We start from the raw sequence: 8308 nt of genomic DNA on the forward strand, positions 1-8308 counted from the left end.
CTAATCAAAATTGCACCAGCATTCTTCTCAGACCTAGAACAAACAATTCTAAAAATTTGTTTGGAACCACAAAAGACCCCAAATAGGCAAAGTTATGTTGAAAAAGAAAACCAAAGCAGGAGGGGCACAATCACTGACTTTAGCCTGTATTACACAGCTGTAATCATCAAGACAGTATGATATTAGCACAAAACAGACCTATAGATCAATGTAATGGAATAGAGAACTCAGATACGCACCCACAAATGTATGGCCAGCTAATCTTTGACAAAACAGGAAAGAATATACAATGGAAAAAAGACAGTCTCTTTAGCAAATGGTGCTGGGAGAACTGGACAGCAACATGCTGAAGAATGAAACTGGACCACTTTCTTACACCATTCACAAAAATAAACTCAAAACGGACAAAAGACCTAAATGTGAGACAGGAAACCATCAAAACCCTAGAAGAGAAAAAAGGGTACAACCTCTTTGACCTTGGCCACAGGAACATCTTACTCAACACATCTCTGAAGGCAAGGGAAATAAAAGCAAAAATGAAATATTGGGACCACAGTAAAGAAAACAATCAACAAAACTAAAATGCAACCGATGGAATGGGAGAAGATATTTGCAAATGACATATCGGATAAAATATTAGTATCCAAAATCTATAAAGAATTTACAAAATTCAACACCCCAAAAAACCAATAATACAGTGAGGGAATGGGCAGACAAAATGAATAGAGACTTTTCCAAAGTGGACATCCAGATGGCCAATAGGCACATGAAAAGATGCTCAACATTGTTCATAATTAGGGAAATACAAATTAAAACCAGATTGAGATACCACCTCACACCAGTCAGAGTGGCTAAAATTAACAACCCAAGTGTCTAGTTTTGGGCCAGTGCCATATTATTTCAATTACTATAGCTCTGTAGTATAGTTTAAAATCTGGGATTGTGATACCTATACTTTTGTTCTTCCTTCTCAAAATTGTTTTGGCTATACAGGGCCCTTTCAGTTTTATACAAATTTTTCTAGTGTGAGAAATACTACTGTGGCATTTTGAAAGGGATTGAATTGAATCTATAGGTTGTCTTGGGTGGTAGGAAAATTTTAACAATAGTAATTCTTTGAATTAATGAGCATGGTATACCTTTCCATTTATTTCTGTCATCTTCAGTTTTTTTCACCAATGTTACAGTTTTCAAAATACAGGTCTTTCCCCTCTTTGGTTAGATTTATTACAAAATACTGTTTTTGGTGTAATTCTAAATGCAATTATTTTCTTAATTTCTTTTTCTGTTATTTCATTAAGAGTATAGAAATACAACAGCTTTCTGTATATTTTTTATCTTGCAACTTTGCTGATTTCATTTATTATTTCTAATAGTTTTTAGGAAGTTCTAAACATATAGATATAATAATGTCATCTGAGAAAACTGACAGTGTTATTTTTCGTTACCAAGTTGATGACTTTTATTTTATTTTTTTTTTTGTTTGACTGCTCTGGATAGGAATTCCAGCACTATGTTGAATAAAAGTGGTGAGAGAGGATATCCTCATCTTGATCCTGGTATTAGAGGAAAAGCTTTCAGCTTTTCACCATTAAGTATGGTAGCTGTGGGTTTGTCATATATGGCCCTTATTATGATGAGGTATGTTCTCTCTATACCTACTTTGTTGAGAGTTTTTTCATGAATAGATGTTGAATTTTGTCAACTATTTTTTCTGCTTCTACTGAAGTGATCATACACTTTTTATTCTTCATGTTGTTACTCTGTTGTACTGCACTGATTTGTAGATAGTGAATTATCCTTGCATCCCTGGGATAAATTCCACTTGATGATAGTGAATAATCCTTTTAATGTATTGTTGACTTTAGTTTGTTAATATTTTCTTAACGATTTTTGCATCTATGTTCATCAAGGATATTGTTCTATAATTTACCTTTTTTATATATTTTTGTCTGGGTTTGTTATCAGGGTAATGCTCATCTTGTTTTTAAAATTTTTTTTAATGTTTATTATTTTTGAGAGACAAAGAGATGTGGTGTGAGCAGTGGAGGGGGGCAGAGAGGGAGTGGAAGACACAGAATCTGAAGCAGGCTCCAGGCTCTGAGCTGTCAGCACAGAGCCAGACGCCAGGCTTGAACTCATGGGCCGTGATATCATGACCTGAGCTGAAGTCAAACACTTAACCTACTGAGCCACCCAGGCCCCCCAATGCTCATCTGGTTGAATTAATTTGGAAAATTTCCTTCCTCTTCTATTTATTTTTGGAGTAGTTTGATAAGAATAGGTATTAAGTCTTTGAATATTTGTTAGAATTCACCTGTGAAGTTGTCTAGTCCTTGACATTTGCTTCTTGGGAGTTTTCTTAATTATTGACAAAATTTTGTAATTAGTAACTAGTCTGTTCAGATTTTCTATTTCTTCCTGGTTCAGTCTTGAAAGATCATATATTTCTGGGAATTTATTATTTTATTTTAGATTCCAATTTGTTGGCATATAATTTTTTTAGTCTCATAGTCCTTTGTAATTTTGGGGTGTCAGTTATTCTATTTCTGATTCACTTTTCTGAGTCTCCTCCCTTTTTTTTTTAAATTGTCTGCTTTTTTATGCCAGTACTATACTGTTTTGATTACTATAGCTTTATAGTGTGGCTTGAAACTAGAAAATTTGATACCTCCTGCTTTTTCATCTTTCTCAGGACTGCTTTGGCTACTGGTGATCTTTTGAAATCCATATAAATTTAGGATTTTTTTTTCTATTTCTCTAAAAATGTGCCATTGAAGTTTGACAGGGATTACATTGAATTTAGAGTTGGCTTTTGACACTGAAAATTTTAACAATATTGATTCTTCCAATTCATGAACATGGGATACTTTTATATTGATTTGTGTTTTGTTTGATTTTTTTCAACAGTATATGTAGTTTTCAGATTAGAAATCTTTCACCTACAACAGTGAGTTTATGCCTAACAAAATTTGTAGGGCAGATTTCAAAAGGATGTGAAATTATAGCAATTTAAAAACACAGTTAACCTACTTATAGGAATGCAAAATGTGCAATCATAGGGCTTTTTAATAGAAGAAAAATTAAATATATTTTAAAATTTCTTAAAATTACTGAGACAAAGCACTAGCTTGTGTTTTTATTTATAGCATATTCCATACTCCTATGTAACTTCTCCCTGCCCAAAAATAAAAGTGTCCAAAACCAAAGGTCCTGAAAAATCATGGTTTAATAGTGTGCTCAGCTTGTTCTAAAGCAAAATGAAGCCTGAAGTGATAATAACACAAGAAAGCCAGTATAAGGGAATGTTGCAGGCCCAATAATGTCCAAGGACATTAGTTAAAAGAGGAAAATATTTTTTAAAAAAGACATGAGTATACCGGAATAGTAATTTCTTCAGCCCAATACAAATGGCAGCAAATTGCTACTGAAAGATGAAATAATTATGCTAGGTTTTTGAAGACTGTAGATCTAGAGTTATTTGTATCCTTCCAATATAATTTTCAAATCCTCACTCATCTATTTGTTTTATATGTTATTATAAATGGGATTATTTCCTTTATTTCTTTTTCAGATGACTCATTGTTAATGTATAGAAATGCTACAGACTTTTGTATCCTGCAACTTTACTGAATTACTTGTTTAGATCTAACAGTTTTTGGTTAAATCGTGAGAATTTTCTCCCTATAAAATCATGTCATCTACAAATAGAGACAATTTTACTTCTTCCTTTGACTTTTGATGTGTTTTATTTCTTACTTAATTGCTCTAGCTAGAACTTCCATTACTATATTGAATGGGAGTTGTGAGAGTGGGCACTATTTTCTCATTCCTGATATTAAAAAAAATGATACTATAAGATTCTCATGTATGGCCTTTATAATGTTGAGATATGATCCTTTGCCTAATTAGTTAAGTGTTTTTCTTATGAACATATGTTGAATTTTGTCAAATGCTTTTTCTGCATCCATTGAGTCATATTCTTTTCTTACATTTTATTAATATATATCAAAGTGATTCATAAGCATCTGTTGAATCATCCTTCCATCTCAGGGATAAATCCTATTTGATAATGGTGAATGATTCTTTTGAATTTGGTTTGGTAGTATTGTATTGAAAAACTTTTGCCCCTGTATTTATCATGGATATTGGACTGTAGTTTTCTAGTAGTCTCCTTATCTGACTTTCGTGTCAGGATAATGTTGACTTCATAAAATGAATTTGGGAGTATTGTCTCTGATTTTTGAAAGTTTGAGGAAGATTGATGTAAATTATTCTTTAAATAATTGGTAAATTCACCAGTAAAGCCACCTGGTCCTGGGCTTTTTCTTCATTGAGAGATTTTTGATTACTGATTCAAAGTCCTTACTAGTAATTGGTCTATTCCATCTTTATATTTACTTCTTGTAGTTTCTAAGATTTTTTGCAACTTGTCTAAATTGTTAAGTTTGTTGGCATTTAATTGTTCAATATAGCCTCTCATGACCTTTTGTATTTCTGTTATATCAGTTGTAATATTTCCTTTCTCATAATTTTTGGTGTGGGTCTTCTGTCTTTTTCTTTCGTTAGTACAGCTAAAGATTGGTCAGTTTTGTTTATCTTTTCAAAGAACCAACTCATTTTGGTTAATCTTTTCTACTGTTTTCCTGTTCTCTATTTAATTTATTTCTGCTTTAATCTTTATTCTTTTCTTCCTTCTACTAACTTTGGACTCATTTTGTTCTTCTCTGAGTGGTTTATTAAGGCATAGAATTAGATTGTTTGTTTAATACTTTCTTATTAATGTAGGCATTTATGAATATAAACTTTCCTCTTAGAACTTTTTTTGCTTCATCCCATAATTCTGGTATATGTGTTTCCATTTTTGTTTGTCCCCAGAAACTACTTTATTTCCCCTTTAATTTCTTTTTTGATCCATTGGTTGTTCAGGAGAATGTTGTTTAATTGCCATGTCTTTATAAATTTTCCAGTTTTCCACTTATTACTGGCTTCTAATTTTATGCCAGTATTGTCAGGTACTTCATACGAATTCAGTCTACTTGAATTTTCTAAGACATGTTTTGAGGACTAACATATGATCTCTCCTAGAAAATGTCACTCGAGAGGAGTGTGCCTTCTCCTTTGTCAGATACAATGTTCTGTATATGTTAGGTCCATTTGGTCTACAGTGTTGGTTAAATCTGCTGTTTCCCTATTAAGTCTCTGTCTTTAAGATCTATCCATTGTTGAGAGTAGAGTAGTAAAGTCTCCAAATATTCTTATACTGTTATTTCTCCTTTTATCTCTGTTAGTTTCTACTTTATGTACTCAGGTGCTCTGGTGTTGGTGCATAAATATTTACAATTGTTATAATTGTTATATCTTCTTAATGTATCAACCCCTTTATCATTATATAATTGCCTTTGTCTCTTGCCATTTTTAGTTTAAAGTCTGTTTTGTTTAATGCAAGTATAGTAGGCTACCCTTGATATATATATACATATATATACATATATGTATACATACATATATATGTGTATGTATATTTTTTTTGCTAAACTACTTTAAGAGGGTTATTCTGCATTCTTGGACAATTTATAGATCTTCATTTACTTAAGGTCAAATATTACAGTTTTATTAGTTTCCTTTGGTGGTGTCATATTTACCTGATTTTTCATAATCCTTGATTCCTTACATTGTCATTTGACCATTTTATTAAGTAGTCTTCTCTTCAAGACCTCACAAATTTGCTTTGACAGACACAGTTTTTCACCAGTCAGTTCAGTTTGGATTTCTGGACATGTCTGCTGGCAATGTTCTAGGGCAGGTGGGACTTCTATTAGATTCTATTTGGGAACATGGCAACTATTTAAGCACTGAGGTAAGGAATGGGGTGTTCGTGTGCCACTAACTTATGACAGCTGGATAGAACTGCTGACTTGTTTCTTTGCCCAACTGAGGCTATAGGATGGGCTTCTGAGTTGCCTGGATTCTCTAGTCAGGCTTACTAAATGATTAGTACTGGATACTATACTCAGCTCTAGTTGGTGCTATGAATTAGCTCCCTGCCCTGGAAGGGCAGTAGGAGAAAACCCAGGACCTACACATCTCATTGTTTGGAACCCAAATCATACAAGAGTGTGCACTGAGTGTTTTGGTCAGGTGAAGAACTGTTTGTTTCTATAGACAAGAAAAGCCACAGGTTGTGTTCTCTGTTCAAGTGCCACTGTAAACAGGGCTGTCAGATTGGCTATGCAGCTTCCCATGTTCTCTAGAAAGGTGTTTTGACTGCACAGGCTGTATTCAGCAATAAGTAAGGCTATGATTTATTATGACTGTGCAGACATGGGGAAGGAGAAGAATGTCCACGGCCACTGCTACTTTTATTTGTGATGACTCAAGTCAACCCATGCTCACAGGCCCTCGTGGAATAGGGACACTGGCTTTGCTCTGGGGGCAATTTATCCAATTACTTCTCAGCTCAAGAGGTGCTATGTTATGCAGCTTCTGGGTATTCTCACCAGCCTTCCTTTTAGACACTTCATAGCAGGTGGCATTGTGATTCAGTTTCCTCACTTTCAGGTAACTCTGTCACAACCTTTCTGGTTGGGAGAGTCTGGGAACCATTTCCAAAGCATGTGGAGTCGTGACTCAGCAATTCTGCCTAGGTGTGGGGAGACCAGGCTCCAGGGACAATGAAACTCCTCATTTGTGGACCCAAATGAGGCAGAATTGCATCCTGCTATATTCTTTGCTCAAACTGTGCAAGTTAGTTCTGCAGGTGAACAAAGACACTGATTGAGACTACTACTTGGACAATGCAGGTAGGAATTTGGCCTGCCAAAATCCAAGTACTGGTTGTTGGAAGTTCCTCTTTGCTTTTCTATCACAATCAGATTCCCAGTGGTTAAACCCTGTAGATTCCCCTGCAAGTGTCATGGGTCGAAACCAAGATAGGGTCTCCCACAAAGCAACCCACAATGCTTGGAGGTACCAGATGTCATCCATGGGCTCTCTTTCCCCACCTCAGGAACTATAGTCTCAGGAGAGACTTCTCCACGTGATACTGCACTGGTCTGGGCAGTGTGGTCAGAGAGTAGCTATTCCCCATAGCTTTCTAATGTAGTCTGTATTTGTCTCTGTGGTGCACGAAGGTGCTTCAGCCTCACTGTCTTGTTTTAGGATTCTTTCAGTGGTGTCTTGCCAGGAATAGTTGTTAGTTCTTCTCTTGAGGGGGAACAAAGGTATAAAAAACCTATATCATTATCTTGGTGGTTTTATTCTATGCCTTTATTCTTCATTGAATATTGCATCAGACTAATCTGATCCTATTCCTACTCTATTACTATCAATTTTCATCACTTATATCACCCAAATTCCTTAGAAGTAGGTCTCTAAATAACTTTTTTATCAGTTTTTATTTAAATTCCAGTTAATAAACATACCATGTGACATTAGTTTTGGGTATACAATACAGTGGTTCAACACTTCCATACAACAAATGGTTTTCATCACAGCAAACACACTCTTTAATCCTCATCATCCATTTAACCCATCCCCTCACCCACATCCCTTCTGGTAACCATCAGTTTGTTCTCTATAGTTAAGAGTCTGTTTCTTGGTTTGTCTCTGTCTCTCTCTCTCTCTCTCTCTCTCTCTTTTCTCTTTGCTCCTTTGTTTTGTTTTTTAAATTCCACGTATGAGTGAAGTCATATGGTATTTGTCTTTATCTTACTGACTTATTTCACTTGGCATAATATTCTCTTGCTCCATCCATGTAATTTGCAAATAGCAAGATTTCATTCTTTTTTATGGCTGAGTAATACAAACACCACCTCTTCTTTATTCATTCATCAGTCGATGGACACGTGGGCTTTTCCCATAATTTGGATATTGTAAATAACGCTGCTATAAACATCAGGGAGCATGTATCCTTTTGAATTAGTATTTTTGTAGTTTGGGGGTAACCACCTACTACAGAAATTACTACAGCAATTGTAGACTATATCTAATCTTAATTTTAAAAAAATTTATTTATTTTGAGAGAAAGAGAACACAAATGGGGTAGGGGCAGAGAGAGGAAGAGAGAATTCCAAGCAGGGGCTTGACTCACGAATTGTGAGATCATGACCTGAGCCAAAATCAAGAGTTGGATGCTTAACCAACTGAGCCACCCACTTGCCCCTATTTTTTTTTAACTTTTTGAGGAATTTATATACTGTCTTCCAAAATGGCTGCATCAGTTTGCATTCCCACCAACAGTGCAAGAGTCTTCTCCTTTCTCCACTTACTTGCCAGAACCTATTGTTTATTGCGTTGTTGATATTAG

Source organism: Panthera pardus, unplaced genomic scaffold (assembly GCF_024362965.1).
Source record: "Panthera pardus isolate Hobbes unplaced genomic scaffold, ASM2436296v1 HiC_scaffold_16, whole genome shotgun sequence".
In the NCBI taxonomy this organism is placed as follows: domain Eukaryota; kingdom Metazoa; phylum Chordata; class Mammalia; order Carnivora; family Felidae; genus Panthera; species Panthera pardus.